At 44.3% G+C, this 21321-nt stretch overlaps 1 protein-coding gene across 1 annotated transcript in view; it reads left to right on the forward strand.

Annotated features, from left to right (window-relative positions):
* The first annotated feature begins 3120 nt into the window (after nucleotides 1-3120).
* CD8A (CD8a molecule) overlaps nucleotides 3121-21321 on the forward strand; it is a 32005-nt gene continuing 13804 nt past the window's right edge. The window contains exon 1 of the mRNA XM_032880620.1: nucleotides 3121-3184. The gene's annotated coding sequence lies outside the window, so the exon portion shown is untranslated. The remainder of the gene's footprint in view (nucleotides 3185-21321) is intronic.

Below are 21321 nucleotides of genomic sequence, written 5' to 3' on the forward strand. Positions count from 1 at the left end.
CCATCCTTAGGTCCTAGCAGAGGGAAAAAATGCAGAAATAGAGGAATGTAACTGATCCAGCTTTTTGGAATCAAGGTTTTCTTTCTCAAAGGCAAAAGCCTCTTCCTCCCAATAAGGTTATCAGCTACTAGACACATACGGACCAATTTACAATCACTGATTCCAATAATTAAAAGGAGAATAGAACCCATTAGAATATTTGGAGTGCATGACACCAGTAGCATTCACATACAAGAGGAAATAATGGATTATATAATAAAGGATTTACATAATAAAGCAATTACTGGTTAGCTATTTGAAAAAAAAATTAAGTTTTCACCCTTCACATCTTACATGGAAAGAGAGTCTAGGTGTCTTAAATAAGTGAATACTTTAAAAAATATACTGAAAGCAAGATACTAGGAGGTCAGTAATTGAGTGAATAATAAACTAATAAAAATTAAATATGAACTTGTTTCTAATACAAATCAGAGTTGTTTAAACAACAAATTTTAAAAAGGAATACATTTTTTAAAAGGCAATCTACCAGATAGATTATCCCAAATACAATATTTCAGATAGATGAGAGCACTGATAAATGGTGCCACCATTGCAAAGGGCAATTTGGTAACAGGTATCAAAAGCCTTAGAGTTATGTCTATTTTTTGACCCAGTAAATCCTCTTCTATCAATCTATTATGGAAAGGTTACTATGATTGTGCAACAGAATTAAAGCGACAAAAATTCGGGGCTCGATCTCATGACCCCAAGATGATGACCTGAGCCTAAGTCAAGAGTTGGAAGCATAACCAACTGGGGCACCCAGGCGCCCATAACTTTTTTAACATTTTTAAAAAGATTTTATTTATTTATTTGACACAGAGAGAGAGAGAGAGAGAACACAAGTAGGCAGAGAGGGAAGCAGAGAGAGAGGAGGAAGCACATTCCCTGCTGAGCAGAGAGCCCAGTGTGGGGCTCAATCCCAGGACCCCGAGACCATGACCTGAGCTGAAGGCAGAGGCTTAACCCACTGAGCCACCCAGGTGCCCCACCCATAACTTTTTTAAAACAGTAATTTCTTCCTTGTCACGTTCTCCTCATATATATATATATATATATTTTTTTTTTCAAAATTGAAACTGCTTTATAGTTTTCTCTGGCTGTACATGTAACACACAGATGTGAGTAATCCACATGCATGAACACGAAAGTAAAAGTCATCTATGACCTGCCGAATATCACAGGCTCATCATCTCCGGCTGCTCTGGGGCTCTCACTGTGAGTTCAGGACCCTTCAAAAGGCATCTTAACCTTCAGAGGCGAGCTCATCCAGAGCATCTCCTGAGGCTGCAAAATCTCCAATGAGGTGAGCAAAACAATCCTCAAATAACAAACGATAAACATAAATTTTAAATTTCCAAAATATAGATGAGATGATCTACTTCGTTTATCTATTGTCAAAAGTTGTCTATGGGTCTGACCACACACGCACCCATGTTGCACACATTTCTACTTGTTCCCAGAGGAAGGTAGCCCACATCCAGTCTCACCAGAAGTTTTAAGTGACCAGATGATCCATATCTTCACATATTGTTCATTGACATTTGCCCTCACTTGCCAAGCCACCACCGCTATTTCTCAAACGCTTGCTAAGTGCTCGTTAATATATGGTTTTACTTGCCTTCTCTCAGTTAAGCCCTTATGCACGCGTGCACTCTTGCCATGGTACAAGCAGGATGCCAAGTCTAAGCATCACCAAGCCACCAGGCTATAAAGCAAATGGCAAGGGATAAGACTCTTCTGAGTCCCACCACCCAGTGATACCTAGTGAGATGTCCTGTGACCACACCCGAAGCTGTGGGGACAAAAGAAAGGGCAATTTAATCCTAGGTCCTGCAGAAGCTCAACTAGTCTTACCACCATATGAAGCCCCAGAGCTCATGATTGCTACAAAATAGCCATGCTGTGGGCTCTTTCTCTACTCTGGTTGTAGCAGAAGCAGCAGCAAACTGCAACCGAAATGAAAAATTCAAACAATTCTTCGTGACTGGTAAAATCTGATCCTTTAGAATTCAGATCTCTATATTGGGAAAAGAACTTAGTCTCATTCAGCTTCCAAAATAATAGTTGAAGACCCTCTAGGACAGCCCTGCCACGGGCTCGTCCTCCCCACATTTAAATTAATGAAACTCACATTCTCTAATTCTACCAGGAAGTGTTTTTCTCAAAGGAAGTCCCTGAAGGCTTCCAAGAACCCTTCCTAAAGCAAATCTACTCAATGGCTTACATGACTGCAGTTTTCGAGTCACTAGTGCACCAAGATGAGCCTTTTGCTGCCACAAAATTCACAAGGATGTCCACGTGTGACTATTTCCGTGGCCAGTTCCCAACTGTCACTCCATCCCTTTCTAGCCCACTTGAGGAAACCTACCAGATACAAGTAAGCAGGTGACACTCTATTTTAGTGTCTTTAGCCTTGAACCCACTCTACTTATTTTAGGGAAGTGGGTATTTCTAATTGTTACTCTTCACAGCCAGCAGTGACGAAGTAACATATCCATACAGAGAAGTTTAAGAAGGTAAGCTGGGTTCTTTCTGGGTGACAGGGAATGCCTCTCTTCCTGGGTCATCTGCTTTCCCAGAATGTCTGTTGGTGCCCGCTGGCCCAGAACCAGTGCCGCTTTTAATGGTATCATTAACGATCAGCGGTTCCTGTTTCCTCTTCATTTACAAACCCACAGATATCACAGATTCTCAGAATATTTCATTGTTTGCAAGAAAGTCACTATTCTAGAACTGCTCCTTGTCTTGTCTTACTTTGTTTATTGGAAGGAGCAATTTGGCTTTCTAACTCCATCACCCTGCTCCCCAACTGGGGAGGTGTCGCTGGCTAACCAAAGGGGCAGGTGTGACCTGCCTTCATTCCCAAGGCGCAGATGGACTCCTCTGACAACAAGGGGCAGAGCTAAGAAGACAACAGGTCTTGCTGCCTGGTGCTGCCTGCACAGCGCTCCCCCACAAGACCACACTTCCTTTCAGTCTTTCAGGGGTACAATAATATAACATAAATGAGACTTTCTAAAAAAAAACCACCTAAAAACGCAGGTGTCTGAGTCGGCTTGGCCTACAGAGTTATCAAAGCTTGGAGGAGCTGTCTTGGATGTTTTTCTCCCAAAACTCCAACCATCAGTATCCATACATTCAGGTACGTGGCTCCTATTCGTGACTGAATTGTGTCTGGTGTCCCTTCCTTGAGGACAGAGGCTGCAGCTGCTCTCCACGGTGTGTGTGTCTTTGGGGCTGGCTGGCACACACATGCTGAGTCACCCAGCCTGATAGAGTCAGGTAATGGTGATAAAGGGCAGGGATGGATGGGCTGGAGGTAAGCCTCTAGGAAGGGAGAGGCCTTCTCGGGGACGCTCCCGCCCCTCTGGTTATGGTCTGGTCTGCTGACCATGCAGACTTGGAGGAGGCAGGCAAGAGCGGGACACAGCACTTTTCTTCTCCCACGTTGCTTCTGCATGAATTTCATTGGTTTCCTCCTAGAGGTGTTTGGCCCCCAAGGAATCAACCAATAGGAGGCCAAGTTGGCTGAAGCCCAGGCTCCCAGGGCTGGGGTCTCTCTCAGAGACATCCTTGGGACACCCACCCGGCGCGGGGCTCTTCCCACTTGGGATGTGCTGGGTGACACCTGCCCGAGGAGGGGTTCTCTGAGTCTGGTGTGATCACAGCAACCGCAAGCCAGCCACAGGCCTCTGTTTGTGCGTGCCTGGGGTTTGCTGTGACAGTTACAGACACCGGGGCTCTGCTTCAAACGGGGTCAGGTTGAAATGCACAGAGAATCCCGGAATGTGGGACTGTTTCCCGAGGGAGTTAAAGGGAATAGACCAAGGAAGGGCCTGAGAGGAGGTGATGTGGGTGATCCCCCCCCCAACAAGCTCTGTTGGGGAGTCAGGCAGAACTGGCATCACCCCAGGTCCCACCTGCACACCTGCCCTTTTATGTGGGGATGCTATGTAGGTCAGCCCCTCTCGGCTCCAGCAGTGCCCCCTGAGCCCCTGCTTCTCCCCACCCCACTGTTTGGGCCTGAAAGAGCAAGTTCATTTACAAACACAGATGCAGTGTCATCCCGGCTCTGTCCCTGGCCTCCTCCACCTGCCCACAGCCGCCTTAGGCCCTGCGGAAGGTCAACACCAACAGGACCCAAAGAAACTTCTCAGACCTTGGAAACCCAGGCTGCAGATTAATCTTCAGGAAATAGGATGCTCATGTTATCCACACTATTCAATAATATTATTTATGTATTTCAGAAATACCGAAAGCAACCTAAATGATTGACAGTAAGAGGCAATTTTCGTAAATTGTGGTTCGTTTACTTGGCAGTTGATTATTCCAAGCTCAGAAATGGAGCTTATAAAGATTTCGTAAAAGACTCAGACTGTTTATGCAAATAATCAAGGAAAAACAGGACGTAACATTGCATTTGCAGGAAGTCAGGTCAACACAAGGGTCGGGAAAGAAGCACAAGAAAGCACTTTCGAGCATGCTCTGGAGAGACCAGAATCTTCTTGTCATCTTCTGTGGGGGCCTCTGCTCCCCACTTTGCTCTTGCCAACACCCACAGGCCTCTCTCTTCCTTCTGGGCCCCTTCTTCAGGCCCCTGCGAGGGAATTTGGGGGAGGGAGGGATGGAGTCAGACATTTCTCTCTTCCTGTTTGTTCATTCAGTGACAGGCTCACTCCTCATTCTCTTCCTTCCTCCGAGACCTTGGGCCCATGGCTTCTTGCTCCCAGGCCTCAGTCTCCACTTCTGCAAACTGGAAATGACAATTGCCCTCCTGCCGTTCAGCAGACACTGTACACACAGCTCTATGGCAGCCGTGAACAAAGACACAGACCCGAGTGGTAGACGCGGGCTGTGCCCATTCAGCTGCCATAGCCCTGAGAGAGGCTCCACTGAGCGCGGTGTTGGAGGAACGGGGCTTCTCAGGGTCCCCAGGCCCAGGAGGTCATGTGGGTAAAGAGTGTGGCCGTCAGTGGCTAGTGTGAGGTATTGGCATGTCGGCTGCGTGCTCCCTTCCTCTTCTCAGGGTGTGGGGGATCCCTTCCAGCTCCCCACCACACCTAGAATGCACTCCGGCTGGCTTCCCAGTCACCACAGGCCCCTGAGCCCAGGCATGCGTGCGCGCGTGCGCGCGCGCGCGCGCACACACACACACACACACACACACTGCGGAAGGCCCCTCCCCTTCTTTCTGTCTGGACCCCCAGGGCTCCTCCTAGCAGTTCCTCCCAGATCATTCCCCCACTCATTCAGAAGACCCCAAGGGGTTCCCAGTCCCCAGTCCTCACACTCTGCTGTTCCTTCCTCTCTGCCCTGTTACCTCTGTCCCACCACGCTGTCAGCCTCAGAGAATACACGTGTCTCTTGAGCATTGCTTAAGCACCCCCCAGCACAATACAAACTAAATAAATGAGCAAATAAACAGTACGTCTGAAATGAGAATGATTCAGGGCCTTGGTCCTTATCCTCAGAGAGCTTTAAAAAGTGGTTGTGCTGGGCGGCTGGGTGGCTAAGTGGGTTAAAGCCTCTGCCTTCGGCTCAGGTCATGATCCCAGGGTTCTGGGATCAAGTCCCACATCGGGCTCTTTGCTCAGCGGGGAGCCTGCTTCCCTTCCTCTCTCTCTGCCTGCCTGTCTGCCTACTTGTGATCTCTGTCTGTCAAATAAATAAAGAAAAAATCTTAAAAAAAAAAAAAAAGTGGTGTGCTTTGCCCTGAGCATCAGTCCCCCAGAAGGGAAGTGAGTTATTTTTAAGCCTTCCATTTGTAAAAGTAATAGAACTGCGGTCCTACACATTACAAGAATTAAACATTAGCAAAAAGAGCAAAGGAAAGGAATCTTGATGCATTTTCTTCTAATGTTTTTTAGATATTACTTACATAGTTTTAATCACGTAGAATGAATGTTCTCATAAAGTCTCCTATAAGCCATTTTTCTTTCTCCTATAGAGTTCTCATAATTATAATACTTCAAATCTTTAATGTTTAAAATTGCTTTAAGTGGATTATCATACTCTACTTAAATAATCTGTTACTTTAAGGATTTCAATTGTTTCCAACATTTAACATCTCTGTTCATACCCTATTGTACTGAATCAAAGATTGATATCTACTGGAGAAATGTTCCAGATACTGAGTACGTGGGTATAAACATTTTATAGCTTTAAATTTTTTTTTCCCAGACCACCAGCATGTCCCAGTTTTACCCCACGTTCACCCACAACATGTATCACCTTTTTTTTTTCCTGCCAGGCTATAGGTGGGAAATATTTTTTCAGCATTGTATGGTAACCTTGTATTGGAAGATTACTACATTTTTTTTAAGACTTTCTTCTTTAGAGTGGTTTTGGGTTCACAGCAATATTGAAAGGAAGGTCCAGGGATTTCCCATACACCTCCTGCCCCCACATGTGCACAGCCCCCCATGATCAACATCCCCACCAGAGGCTACACTTGGTACAACTGATTGACCACCACAGGCATACGGTTATCACTCGGAGTCCACGGTCTATGTTCAGGTTCACTCTTGGTGTGCATGCTCTGGGTTTGGACAAATGTGTGATGACATGTCTCCAGCATTACAGCGTCCTGCAGAGTAGTTTGTTACCCTCAGAACCCCAGTGCTGTTCATTCCTTCCTCCCCTTAGACCCTGGCAACCATTACCCTTGACCATCTTCATAGGTTCACCTTTTCTGAATGTTCCATAATTGGAATCAGGGAGTATGTGGCCTTTCCAGGTGGGCTGCTTTCACTTGGTAGTGTGCCTCTAAGGTTCCTGCATGCCTTTCCATGGCTTGATATGTGCCCACATGTACCGACAGTTATTGATCCGTTAGCCAACTGAAAGACATCTTGGTTGCCTCCGAGTTCTGGCAAAGCTCCTGTAAATATCTATGCAGGTGTTTGTGTAGACATGAGTTTTCAACTTCTTTGGGCAAATACCAAGGCATGAGAATGTGTTTAGTTTTATAGGACCCTGTTGAATTGTCTTCCAAAGTGGCCATGCCATCTTGCGTTCCCACCAACAATGCTTGAGAGTTTCTCTGTCCCACACCCTCATCAGCATTTGGTGTTGTCGGTGTTCTGGACTTTGGACATTCTAGTTGGTGTGTAGCGGTGTCTTGTTTTAATATGCATATGTCCCTGATGACATAGGATGCAGAGTGTTGTTTCTTTTGCTTCCTTGCCATCTGGATATGTTCTTTGGTGAGGTGTTAGCTAAGATTTGGGCCCATTTTCTGAGTCGTTTGTCTTCTTATTGTTGAATTTTAAGAGTGTTTTGTAACAGCCTTTTCTCAGTTATGCCTTTTGCAAATATTTTCTCCCAGACCGTGTCTTTGTCTAATCACTCATTCTCTTGGCGTTGTCTTAGCTGAGCAGAGGTGTTTAATCATAATGAAATCCAGCTTATCAATTCTTTCTTTCATGGGTCACGACTTAGAAGAATGTTGCATTTTAAAACTCTGTGTTTCCCAAGTGGAACATCTTTCCTTGTAGTGTGCAGGCCTGCCTGCTGTGTGACAGAGCTAAAGTAGAGAGCTTATGCTGTAAACAGGGCAGGATCTCCAAACCCTAGACAGGGTACCTGGTTCATTTCCACCTGTGCTTGGGGGCAAATCAGGGCAGACTGCTCAGAAGTGGTAACCTAAGCCAAATTCAACACGGAGCTGTGTAGGGGCACATGAGGCTACTGGGGAGAGGCTCCTCATCAAGGCCATGGCACACAGACTGTCCAGAATCCACGAGGAGTGCCAAGGCTCCACCAGCCCTCCAAAGTGAGAGAGGAACGGGGCTGGAAAACCCAAAAGGATAAAGAAGGCAGGACAGGATGGAGCTAGGGAACTAGGTGGTGGGAAGGCAAGAGAGCAGTGTGCAGCCCTGCCAGGAGGACCCCCTTTCGGAGAGGACTGGGTGCTGTGGGGGCCTCCCCACACTGTGGCGGGGTCTTGCTAAAAGTGAAACTGTAATTTTCCAAGGGTTCTGAAGGGGTTTGCCCTGGGAGGGAAGATGTTCCACTTGAAGGTCCACATTGGCTTAAAAATAATACCCCTACCTGCTTTCTGCAACGAAGGTCCTGCTGCAATGGCCCCAACATGTCCAGTGTCCCAGCCTGGGCCAGGATGCGAGGACCCCTTATGTCTTAACTCAAGCGTGCCTGAAGGACGAGACTCCATCTGCTGCCTCAGCACAAGACAAGCAAGAATAATAATGCTGCCCCAAGCTGAGGGCTTCCAGGCACCGGCACTGGGACGTGAGAGGTGCATTCCCTTTCTGGCTTACTTTCCTGACAGGCTAACAGGGTGAATGGTAGTAACTGACCCCTCTAACAGGTTAGGAAACTGAGGCCCAGAGAGGCTTAGCAGCACGATGGAAGTCACACAGCATTTACTAAATCACAGAGCTAGGATTCAACCCCTGGGGCAGCCTGACTCCAATGCCTTACCTACTCCCCAAGCTTGCTGGGCATCACGGAGCTGTTCCTCTAGACATTGAGGAACAGCGAGCCCATCTGTTTGGAGAAACACTTGGGGGAAAATGTGTGTAACCTGATAAAAAGTCTGAGTTTTTGGATTATTTGAGGAAAAAAAAAGTTAAGCTGGCCCTTTCAAATCAGGTAAACCCAGCTATACAGAATGTTTCAGGGGAAGGGGTGAGGCTGGAGGGTGGAATCCAGAGTCCTGGGGACAGACAGCCTGGTTCGATGCTTAGGGCAAAGCCTGGCATCCTGGGATCCTACCTGATCCCAGGCAAGTGACCCTGTCTACTGTTTTTCCCCGTGTTGCTGAGATATAATTGATATACAACATTCTATTAATTCCAGGGGTACGACATAATGATTTGATATTTGTATGTATCATGAAATGAGCAGCACGGTAACTCTAGTTAGCACCTATCATCTCACATAATTATAAATTATTTTCTTGTGATAAGAACTTTTAAGATCTATTCTCTTAACAACTTTCAAACATATAAAACCGTATTGTCAATTATAGCTGCCCTCGTGTACATTGTATCCCCGGAACTTATTTATCTTACAACTGGAAGTTTGTGCTTTTTGATATATGGGTTTATACCCTTGTGAATAAATAGAAAGAATACCTCCAACCCATTTCACCCACCTCATACAGTATTTGTCTTTCTACATTTGACCTACTTCACTTAGTATAATGCCTTCAAGGTCGATCCATGTTGTCACAAATGGCAGGATTTTCTTCTTTTAAATGGCTGAATATTTCACTGTGATATATCTATAGATATAGATATCTATATCTATATATATATATATATATAGATATATCTCCATTCACCCATTGACACTTAGATTGTTTCCATATCTTGGCTATTTTAAACAATGCTGCATTGAATGTGGGAATGTCGATACCATTTCAAGATAGTGATTTAATTTCCTTTGGTGTATATATACATACATATATGCGTGTGTGTGTGTGTGTGTGTGTATCCAGAAGTAGATGCTAAATATAAATATATATACCAAACATATATATGTATACCCAGAAGTGGAATTGCTGGGTCATATGGTAGTTCTATTTTTAATTTTTTGAGGAATCATTATATTGTTATCCATACTGACTTCACCAATTTATATTCCCACCAACAGTACACAAGGGCTCCCCTTCTCCACATCTTCAGTAGCATTTTTATCTTTGTTTTTTTGATCAGCACCATTCTAAAAAGTGCGAGGTGATATTTCATTTTTGATCTGCATTTCCCTAAGGATTAGTGACGTTGAGCACCTTTTCATGTAACTATTGGCCATCCAAATGTCTTCTTTGGGAAAATGTTTATTCCATTCTCTGCCCATTTTTAAACAGGATTATTTGTTTTTTCACTATTGAGTTGTGTGAGTTCTTTATATTTTCTGGATATTAGCCTCTTCTCAGATAGATGGTTTGTCTGGCTGATTTCGAATCGCCTAAAGTTTACCCTCACTCAAGGCCAGCAAAGTCTGTTTCATTAACCTTGGAAATTCTAGTACTTTATTTTATTTATTTTTTATTTTCTGGAAATTCTAGTACTTTAAACAGTGCCTCGGACATAGCAGATGCTCATTACATGATTAGTCTATTAACCTTCTAAAGAGGACAGAAATTTCAAATACTTTGTTTTTAAATTATTAAATATTTCGAATATAAAGAAAAGCACTGAAAGTCCTATAGTAGATGCCCAGGATACCCACTGTCAGATTTACACAGTTTAACATTTCGCCAAATTTTCTTCAGTTTTTTATCTCAAGATGTAAAATGTTAATACTTTACCCCCTTCCACCCTCCATTACCACTCATCACCGAAGCAATCCTCATCCCAAGTTTGTGGGCTCACCTGACCCCACTCAGGCTTTTGTATTTTTATACCCACAATACCTTCCTTCTATAAGTATCTATTTATAAACAATATTGAGAAGAAATAATGCAGACCATTATTTGGCATGTGATTTTATGGTTTATAAATGATGCCATATTGTACGTACACTTTGAAAATTCGCTTCTTTCGTTTAAAGGGCGCGTTTCGAGATTTATCTGTGCTGATGTCTGTGGACCCAGTTTGCTCACTTTGTTATTTAACTTATCACGATTTATTTGTCCATTCCTTTATTATTCAATATTTAAATTAATTCCAATTTTTTTATTATAAATTTCCAGTTTCTGTTCTTTGTTATTTCTGTGAACATTCTTATACTTGACAGTTTCTCTGAGGAATGAAGCTGAAAGCACAGGTGCTGGGGTCGGAGAGGGAGGGTGGGTTGGGGGAAAATCGTGAGAAGCTTCATTTTTGCTAGATTTTGCCGAATCGACTCCAAAGTGGATGTACCAATTCACATTCCCATCAACACTGCCTATGAGCTCTTTGGCCCTCTCCTCATAATGGATATGAATAGTCTTGTTAATTTTTGCTAATCTGGATATAAAGTGATATCAGTTGTTTTAATTTGCATTTTCCTTATTCACTTAAGGTTTAGTGTCTTTTTATATGGATACCGGTTGGCTCATGTACTTAGTTCATTTTTAATTGAGCCACGTGTCTTTCTCTTTTCAGTTTGTAATCGTCTTATATATAATGGATCATGATCCTCTGTTGCTTCTATGCATTGCAATTATCTTTCCTTAATCTGAGATCTGTCCTTGAACTTTGTACTTACTAGTTTTTGTCCTATATTCTTTTTTTTAAATTTTAATGTGATAATATATTATCAGACCTTTATGGTTTTTGTTTTTATGTCTTGACCAGCAAATCTTGCCCTTATCCTATGTCATAAAAAATATTTTTCTTCAAAAATTTTAAAGCACTTATTTTCACATTTTGCCTCGCTCCATCAGGGATATACTTTTGCGAATGATTGGAGATAGAGGTCAAATTTTTTATTTTTCCCAAATATGTCACAGCAACATGACTACTGATGTGTACAACCAACTCGAACATTCTCATATATATTTTTTTCTGGGTCCTCTACTCTCTTCTATCACTTTATTACTATTAAAATTACTACAGTTTATAAATCCTGATATTTGGAAAAGCAACTTCTCCCCTTACCCTTCATCGAAATTACCTTAGCTTTTTTTGCCCCTTTAGACTTCCACTGGATGTTTATAATCAGTCTGCTAAGAATATCTAGTAGACTTTCAGAGTACACAGACTCTGCATATTAGCTGGAAACACTGATATCTTGAAGCTGTGTCTTCATGTCTAATATGGTTTATCTCTGAGAGGACGTTTTTGTCAGAACAAGTTCACTGATGTCAGGGACAGACTGGCTTGTCTTCCAACCTGAGATGACAAGACCAACCCACCTCACAACTCAGGTGGGAGAAATTTTAAAAGCATGATGAAGTCTTGGGACAACCTGGGTGGTTCAGTTGGCTAAGCGTCTGCCTTTGGCTCAGGTCATGATCCTTGAGTCCTGGGATCAAGTCCCACATCGGGCTCCTTGCTCCGTGGGAAGCCTGCTTCTCCCTCTACCCCTCCTCCACTTATGCTCCTTTCTCTCTCTCTCTCTCTCTCTCTCTCTGTCAAATAAATAAATAAGACCTTTAAAAATTTTTTTTAAAAAAAGGGATGAGGATGTCTCTTGCACGTACACACCCTTGCACACTTGATCCCAAATATCAGGGAACTAAACTGCAAGTCACACGCTACTGAAATTCACCTTGACTAACCACAGGATGAAACTCACAATGACGCCTCCTTTCCCAAACGAGATGAACTTGCTTACTTTGGCGGCATAATTACAATAAGTGATTCAGTGTGTGTGATTTCCTCCTTTTGAGGAGAATTCAGAAGAAACAGAAACTGCCTCTTCTGGCTTTGGGCTCCTAAATTAGTTGAGGGTGGATCCTCTTAGGTGCCCCTAGGCTTGTGGAGTGCTACAGTCCTGGCTCCTTCTCTGTAAGTTGACACAACATCGAACTCTGTAAGTTGACTGAGTCACAGAGTAAATCATCCATCGTTCTTAGCAAGTAACTCACAGCCTGTTGCCAATTCAGGGCATGTACTGGGCCCTCCTGTCCTGTGCAGGGCCCCAAAGGGAAGGCATTTCAGTAATCCCCGCCTCATGATGCCCACCTGCAAAGTACAGCCACGCTGTGACTCACCACAGCTGCTTGGCCCCAGGGTCCCTGAGAATCAGCAGCAAGATATGCAGGTCCACATAAGTGGATCTTTCCCATTTTTACCAGAATCCCTCCCACCCCCCATCAGTGTGTTCCGGCTCCTTGCCCCCCTCCCAAGTCCTGGCTCTGACTCTAGGTGAATCAGGTTCTAGGTAGGAGACTCTAGCTCTGCCCCGGTGAGCAGTGTCCCCTGTCCCTGTGACCTACAGATTGTCCACCTTTAGTAAATTTTCCCAAAGTCCTAGAGGCTGGGGGAAAGGGCAGCGCTGGAACTGGAAAGTGCTCAGAGACACAGCTGTTCTGGCATCTCTGACCCCAGGATCGCTGTGAATCACCAAAGGTATGGTTCACTCACTTCAATGTTACTCAGGCACATGCTGGAAAAACATTGAGAAATAGTTACTGGATGCCACGGGGCAACAAATAAAAACAGTTACATATATGATAGATATTAATCCAACCACATCAGTAATCACTTTCAGTGGGAATGGTCTAAATACACCAACTAAAAGACAGATTGTCAGGATATAAAAAACAAGATCCAAGCATATACTATCTACAAGAAGCCTAAAGGTAAAGTCTCAGATAGGTTGCAAAAGGATGGGAAAAGCTGTATAATGCTAATACTTATCAAAAGAAAGCTGTTTCTTTTAGAGTTATATTAACTTCAGATAGGGCAGACTTCAGAATAAGAAAAAGTCTCAGGATTAAAAACGGGCATTACATAATGTCGAAGACTTAAAATTCTAACATGTATGCACCTAACAACAGATTGTCAAAACCTGTGAGATAAAAACTGATCTGATGGCAAAGAGAAAAATTCACCATTTTTGGACATTTCAAATCTTTGCTAAGCAGCTGATAAGTCCAGCAGGGGGAAAATCAGTAATGAGTTAATCAACATGAACAGTACTATTAACAAACTTGATTTAGCTGACATTTATAGAATACCCCATCAAACAATAGCAGAATACAAATTTTTCCCAAGTTCACACAGAATATTTCCCAAAACAGACCACATTCTGAGCCATAATGCACATTTAACAAATTTAAAAAAATAGAAATAATACAAAGCATGGTCTCAGACTATAATGAAATTAAGCTAGAAATCAGTAACAGAAAGATAACTGGAAAATCCCTAAATATTTGGAGATTAAGCAACAAACACATGAGTCAAAGAATAAATCTCAAAAGAAATTTAAAAATAATTTTGAATGAAATGAAAATGAAAATACAGCTTATCAAAATGTGTGGGATGGAGCAAAAGCTGTGCTTTGAGGGAAATTTACAGCATTAAATGCGGGTATTAAAAAGGAAGGAAGATCTAAAATCAATAATTTAAGCTTCCACCTTAAGAAATGAAAGAAAGAAGAGCAATTTAAGCCTAAAACAAGCAGAAGAAAAGAAAAAGGAGAGCAGAAATCAATGAAATGGAAAACAGGGAAACAATAGAGAAAATCAATAAAGCTAAAAGCTGGTCCTTAGGAAAGATCAATAAAATTGATAAATCGCTAGCCAGGCTAATCAAGAAAGAAAGGGAGAAGACACTGATTACTAATACCAGAAATGAAAGAAGGGTCATCTCTACTGATCACGTGGACCATAAAAGATACTGAAGGTATATTATAAATGGATGGGTCCACTTGTGTGTGACAGACTGGACCGTTCCTCATCCTCTTAATAATCCCAGAAAAAGCAAAAGACTCCAGCTTCCTATACCTTACTTCACCTCTATCTCCACTAAACTTTCTTTACCTTAAGGACAATGAAAGAAGAATCTATCAATTCCAGGAAAATCATGTAATCTCACTGGGCATCACTTTCCCCCATATTTCAGCCCAAATACCCTAAGATCTCACCACTCTAAAAAATGCTTTTTAAGCAACACACACACACACACACACACACACCCCTCAGTACCTCCACAGTACCTCTACCTGCTTTGTGTGCCACATTGAAAGTTCTGCTCAGGACCACGGGCAGCAGAGGGAGAGGGAGAATTCGTGGTATCTGGTTTGATGGGCTGGATTTTTTTTCTTTTTCAACAAGGTGTTTTCCTGTAGCATAAACATAAGTATAATTCCTAGAATGTAAGACTTGAAAGAGATTAACCTCCTCAAGTTACAAGTCAGAAAACAGAAGTACAAAAGGACAAGAACAAACAACCCACATACAACAAAGACAATAATCATCATAGTTGCAGGTGGAAAAGCAACTTCAATAAAAATCAAAGCAAATTTTTTCACAGTATCCTGCTTTTTTTTTTTAAGATATTTATTTATTTATTTATTTGACAGAGATACAAGTAGGCAGAGAGGCAGGAGGGTGGGGATGGGGGGGCAGGGAAGCAGGCTCCCTGCTGATGTGAGACCCTGAGATCATGACCTGAGCCAAGGGCAGAGGCTTAACCCACTGAGCCACCCAGGCACCCCTGCAGTATCCCATTTCTTATCTCAAAAATAAACCTGTCCTGCTTTTGGCTTTGTTAATTTGACACCTGCTGTGGAGTTCAGTGAAGTTCAGTGAAGCAAGCACTCCCATGTGGCAGCCAACCATGAGTGTTTGTCAAGTCCTTTAGAGGCCAATTTGGCTTTTGACGCCATTTCCCTCCAAAATTCAGACCAAGAAAATAATTTATTCTTCTTTTATTTTTTTAAAGACTTTATTCATTTGAGGGGGGGTGGGAAACAAGTGGTGGGGAGGGACAGAGGGAGAGAGAGAACCTCAAGCAGACTCCACACTCAGCAGGAAGCCTGACTCGGGGCTCGATCCCAGGACCAGGAGATCATGACTGAGCTGAAGGCAGACGCTCCCCCTACTGAGCCACCCAATACCCCAGGAAAATAATTTTTTTTTTTAAGATTTTTAAAAATTTATTTGACAGAGATCACAAGTAGACAGAGAGGCAGGCAGGGAGAGAGGTTCAGGCTCCCTGCTGAGCAGAGAGCCTGATGCAGGGCTAGATCCCAGGACCCTGGGATCATGACCTGAGCCGAAGGCAGAGGCTTTAACCCACTGAGCCACCCAGGTGCCCCCCACCAAGGAAAATAATTTAAAAGCCAAAAGAAAGATACATATGCCAATTTGTCTGTTTCCCATTGTAACAGCCATGTGGTTTTCACACTACATAGCATCACTTTAAAATATGGAAATAAAATGATTAAAAGATATAAACATCCAGTTATCAGATAAATAAGTTCTGGGCAATGTAATATACAGCATGGCGACTATAATCAACAATACTGTTGTAGGTTTGAAAGTTGCTAAGAATAAATCTTAAATGTTCTCAACTCCCACAGAAGAAAGAAAATGTAACTATGTGAAGTGATGGGTGTGTTAACTCTTCTTACTGTGATAATCATTTCACAATACACATATCAAATCATCATATTGGACACCTTAAACTTACACAATGTTACATGTCAATTATATCTCAATAAAGCTGGAAAACTTTTTAATAAATAAGTAAAATATATAAAGCACAAACTATCAGAAATATAAAAAGGAAATATTAAATCCACATAGTTTGACAACTTATAGTTCTTTCAGAAAGTAGCAGATCAAATAGATAAAAATAAAGGACATAGTAGTTATGGATAACATATTTGATGAAGCTTCACCTAATGTATAAGAATTTTGTACCCAATCATTCATTCAATACCATGCTTAAAGTAATTTACAAAATCAGTCACCAATCAAAAGCTCAAAAAATTCCAGGAAACTTAAATATGGGCCACATTCTCTGACCACTTAAAATTAAAAATAAGTAAATAAAAATAAATTTAAAAATAAAATAAAAAACGAATCTATCCACTTAAAAAATTGTTAACCCTTTTTAAGAATTCTCGGGGTAATTAAGAAATAAAAATTGAGATTACATACTATTTAGAAAAAAGAAAGAATTAAAAAAAGAAGTTACATGCTATTTAGAAATCACTGTATCATAATGAACAAATATAGACACCCTAAACGTCCAACTAATTGGGGACTAATTGGGCAAAATATGAGCAGACTTTCATGCAGGTATCAGGTGAGATTCATGACAAACATGTTAAAAAAGAAAAGTGTATGGCATAAGATTTTTTAAAGCAGGCTAGAAATCTGAATAGAAAATATGGTGACAATGATGGGGAAAAAATTTAAAAGACACATCAGTACAGGCTTAGAACACAAAAGGACAAAAAATAATACCAAAAAAAAAAGAAGAAGAAGAAGAAGAACTATTGAGAGTGATTATAGTTCCGTATTGGCACGATGGGTGATTATTTTTCCTTCCCTTTTCTATTTTATATTTTGCAAAATATTTTTATCCTGGAAAAGAAGGCAAAACTTTTTAGGTTAAATATTGATTGTATACATCTGTGGCAGAGAGAGATTTAGGGATCTGCCAAACCACAAATTCCGTGCAGCAAGACACCCCCCCGCTCCGTCCACCACAGACACACTGCAGCCCCTGCCCCCCGGGTCTAATAAGCTCTGGATCCACGCGAATAACAAAAAACGAGGATTCCTGTCACCAGAAGAAACAGACTGGGCCTAGTGAAGTGTTTGTGGCTGACAGCATGACGCATTTTGACCATGGGGCTGGGCTCCAAGCACCGCCTTCCAAGTAAACTAAAACCGAACGCGGAATGAAATCAATGGAAAGGCCAAAGGAACCTGCCGCCTTAGTGCTCCGAGGTTTCCCGCTCTCCCACACCCGCCCGAGCCAGGCGCGCGCCAGCCTGCACCCGCTGCGGGGTCCCATCTCCGCACAGCGACCTCTGCGTCCCGCACGGGACGCCGGGGGCCGGATGCTCCACCTGCCCCAGGACTCCCTGAGCCCCCCTCCTACACACATGCCTCCCCGCTCCACCGACCCCATCCACTTCCTGCCCTATGCTGCCCTCTTCCTACTCTTCCCCCCACCCACCGGTCCAGACCCCCTCTCTGGGCTGCCTGTCCCAAGGAGAGAGCGAGAGGATCCCCGCCCGCGGCTTCTCCGAGCCTCGGCCATGCCGTCCCCTCCGGGAGAACCCCGGGCCGCGACCTGCCACCATCCCCCGGCCGACACTCCCGGCTCCTGGAAGGGACCAGTATCTCCGGTCCGGCCCACCACGATCTTCAGTCGGTCCCTTTTCAGGATGGAGAATGGGGAGAAATCCTAGCCTGGCCCAAAGAAGAGGGGTTCTCAAATTGGGGATTCCTACCCTCCTTTGAAACGTTGACATTCTAGCTATTTCTAGGGACGAGGCATTGCACAGAAGGCTTAAGACTAAAGGTGGCAAGCACTGGGGGCGATTAAGAGTCTACCCAGGTATCTCCCCGCCCAACAAAAGGCCAGAAATTCCATCTTTAACTAGTCATTTGGTCCACTGTAAAAAGGCAGATCCCGCCCTCCACCCCACCCGGCTCCCATGTAGTAATACGGGTCACCAAAGAAAAGTGGGGCTGGAAGGAGCCTGTAAGAGGACTTGGGAGTCGGGGTGGCGATCTTGAGAAAGGCAGGGGCGGGAGCTACTGCCGCGGGATACTGGGGCTGGGTGGCGAGGTTCAACGGGCCCGGACACCGCGTGGCTGGACAGGAACTTGGCACCTGCTTCAGTTTTGCTAGTGGTCCAGCGCCGACTGATTTCGGATTACCCCCCTCCCCCCAGCCTCACCCCCACCCCACCTCACCCCCACCCCAACCCCCCCAACCGGGTGGAAACTAGAGCAACATCGCCCCCTGCTGGACCCAGTGACCGTGAGCTTTCATTCAAGGTGGACAAGCTGTAGGCCTAGCGGGGAGTGAGCCGCAGGTTAATCCCCGCTCAGGGAGGGCCTCCCTGAGGGACTTGGAGTAAAATGCGCACCCTTCTGGAACTTCTATAACATAAATGCTTTCGACTGGGTCTTTTCTGAGTTCATCTCCAACTCTACCTTCTAGGTCCTTCTTCTCTGCTTCCCCTGTCCGAAGGCCCTGAGCGCGCTCCTTCCTCTTCCCACCCCCACCTCGTGGTCCTATCCACCCCACTATGGCACCCCAGTTTCAGCTTCTGTGCTGCGCTGAGCTCTGTGCCCTACAGGGGTAGGGGCATGAGGCCAGGACACGACCATTATTTTTTTTTAATTCAATTAATTAACATATATTATTAGTTTCAGATGTAGAATTTAGTGATTCATCAGTTGTATAGAACACCCAGTGCTCATTACATCATGTGCCTTCCTTAATGCCCACCACCCAGTTACCCCACTCCTCCACCTACCTCCCTTCCAAGAACTCTCAGTTTGCTTCCTGGAGTTCAGAATCTCTTACTTAACGGTTTGCCTCCCTCTTGATTTTCATCTTATTTTATTTTTCCCTTCCTTCCCCTATGCTCATCTGTTTTGTTTCTTAAATTCCACATATGAGTGAAATCATATGGTACTTGTCTTACTTTAACTGACTTATTTTGCTTAGCATAATACCCTCTAGTTCCAGCCACATCATTGTAAATGGCAAGATTCCTTTTTTGATGGCCGAATAATATTCCATTGTGTATATATGTATATATATACCACATCTTCTTTATCCATTCATTTGTCGATGGACATCTGGGCACTTTCCATAGTTTGGTTATTGTGAACATTGCTGCTATAAACATTGGAGTGTGGGGGTCCCTTCGGATCACTACATCTGTATCTTTGGGGTAAAAACCCAGTGGAGCAATTGGTGGGTCACAGGGTAGCTCTATTTTCAACTTTTTGAGGAAACTCCATGCTGTTTTTCAGAGTGGCTGTACCAGCTTGCATTCCCACCAACAGTGTATGAGGGTTCCCCTTTCTCCACATCCTTGAAAGCATTTGTCATTTCCTGACTTGTTAATTTTAGCCATTCTGACTGGTGTGAGGTGGTATCTCATTGTGGTTTTGATTTGTATTTCCCTGATGATAAGTGATGTTCAGCACATTTTTTATGTGTCTATTGGCCATTTGGATGTCTTCTTTGGAGAAATGTCTGCTCATGTTGTCTGCCCATTTCTGGACTGGATTATTTGGGGTTTTGGGGTGTTGAGTTTGGTAAGTTCCTTATAGATCTTGGATACTAACCCTTTATCTGATATGACATTTACAAATATCTTCTCCCATTGTGTCGGTTGTCTGTTGGTTTTGTCGACTGTTTCCTTTGCTGTGCAAAAACATTTTATCTTGATGAAGTCCCAATAGTTCATTTTCACTTTTGTGTCCCTTGTCTTTGGAGACGTGTCTAGCAAGAAGTTGCTATGGCTGAGGTCACAGACGTTGCTGCCTGTGTTCTTCTCCAGGATTTTGATGGATTCCTGTCTCACATTGAGAGGTCTTTCATCCATTTTGAGTTTATTTTTGTGTGTGGTCTAAGAAAATGAGGCCCTGACCTTCTTTAGGGCCCACTGTTTCTTGGTGTAAGAGTGGCAAGTGTGCTGGCTACCCTGTTAAGGGGCTTGCTATGCACAGAAAAATGAATTCTGTGGGAGATGGTGGGAGGGTTTCAGTCTCTGGATCAACCAGGATGGATATTTTAGACTTCTGCCAGGGTTAACCCAGAAATGGTGCTGAATGAGCAACTGAGAAGGGAGTAGGGGTGGGCAGGGAGAGTGGACCATTTGCAGTCCTTACAATGACCCCACCTCCTCTCCATCAACTCTGCCTCCAGGGACCTGGCTGTTGCGGGTTCCCCAAACACATTGCTCCACTTCTAGCCACGGTGCCTTTGCAACAATGTGTGCCTTCAGCCTGGCTCCCCAGCTCTGCACCTGGCCTCCTTTAAGCTGGGTTCAGGCACAGCAGCAGCGCAGGTCTCCCTGGTCGCCCTCCCCCAGCCTCCCTCCACCCCCTGCTAAGGGTGGCGACTTGGGCTAGGCTCCTGTCCTCACTGCACCCACCACATCCTGGCACCACCCACCCCACCCCCACTCCCCACCCCCCACCCCCGTCATCAGGAGTCACGTGTTTCCTTGCCTTTCCCCACTGCTGGTGTGTCTCTCAGCATGGGGACCCTCAGAACTGGAAGAGGTCCCCTGAAGCAGGACACCAACTGCACACCCCACCCACACCCCAGCTCCATGTAGCTCCTCTCCACCGCCATGGACACATTCTCCCCAGTCCAAGGGAGAAGCTGAGGCCGGGGCGGGGGTGGGGTGCGGGGAATCCTCTCTCCAGGTTCTGCCTCTGGGCACATGTAGGAACATTCCTGACGGACAGTTCAGCTGGTGTTTGAGGTGTGTGTGGAGAGGCAGCTCATTTCTCTCATTCCTGCTGAACTGAGAAGGTGCAAACCATCCTGGAAAGCCCTCTAACCCCCTTCATCCCGCCCCCACCGAAACAGACAGAGGGAGGAGGAGCTGGAGGACTGGAGGAGGAGGGAAAGCAAAGCCTTGGGTTTCTCCGTCTTTTCTCCCCTTCCCAAGCTTTGCCTTTTCTGCCTTCACTAATCCGGCCCTCCTCTTCCCGGAGGAAAAAACTCTTCTAACTGGGTCAGCGGGCTGCAGGTCGATCTGGGGCCCTTTCCGCCGGCGCTCGCTCGGGCGTTGGTGGCGAGCTGTGGAAACAACCGCCCTCTTCTCTCGCACTGTTTCCATTGCTGCGTCCTCCCGCTTCTACGGCTCACCCCGCAGGGACATGAAGAGAACCGCTAAGATCCCTCAGACACTTGCACGGGGGGCTTCCCACCGGAA

Source organism: Lontra canadensis, unplaced genomic scaffold (assembly GCF_010015895.1).
Source record: "Lontra canadensis isolate GAN:19392208 unplaced genomic scaffold, GSC_riverotter_1.0 scaffold71, whole genome shotgun sequence".
NCBI lineage: Eukaryota > Metazoa > Chordata > Mammalia > Carnivora > Mustelidae > Lontra > Lontra canadensis.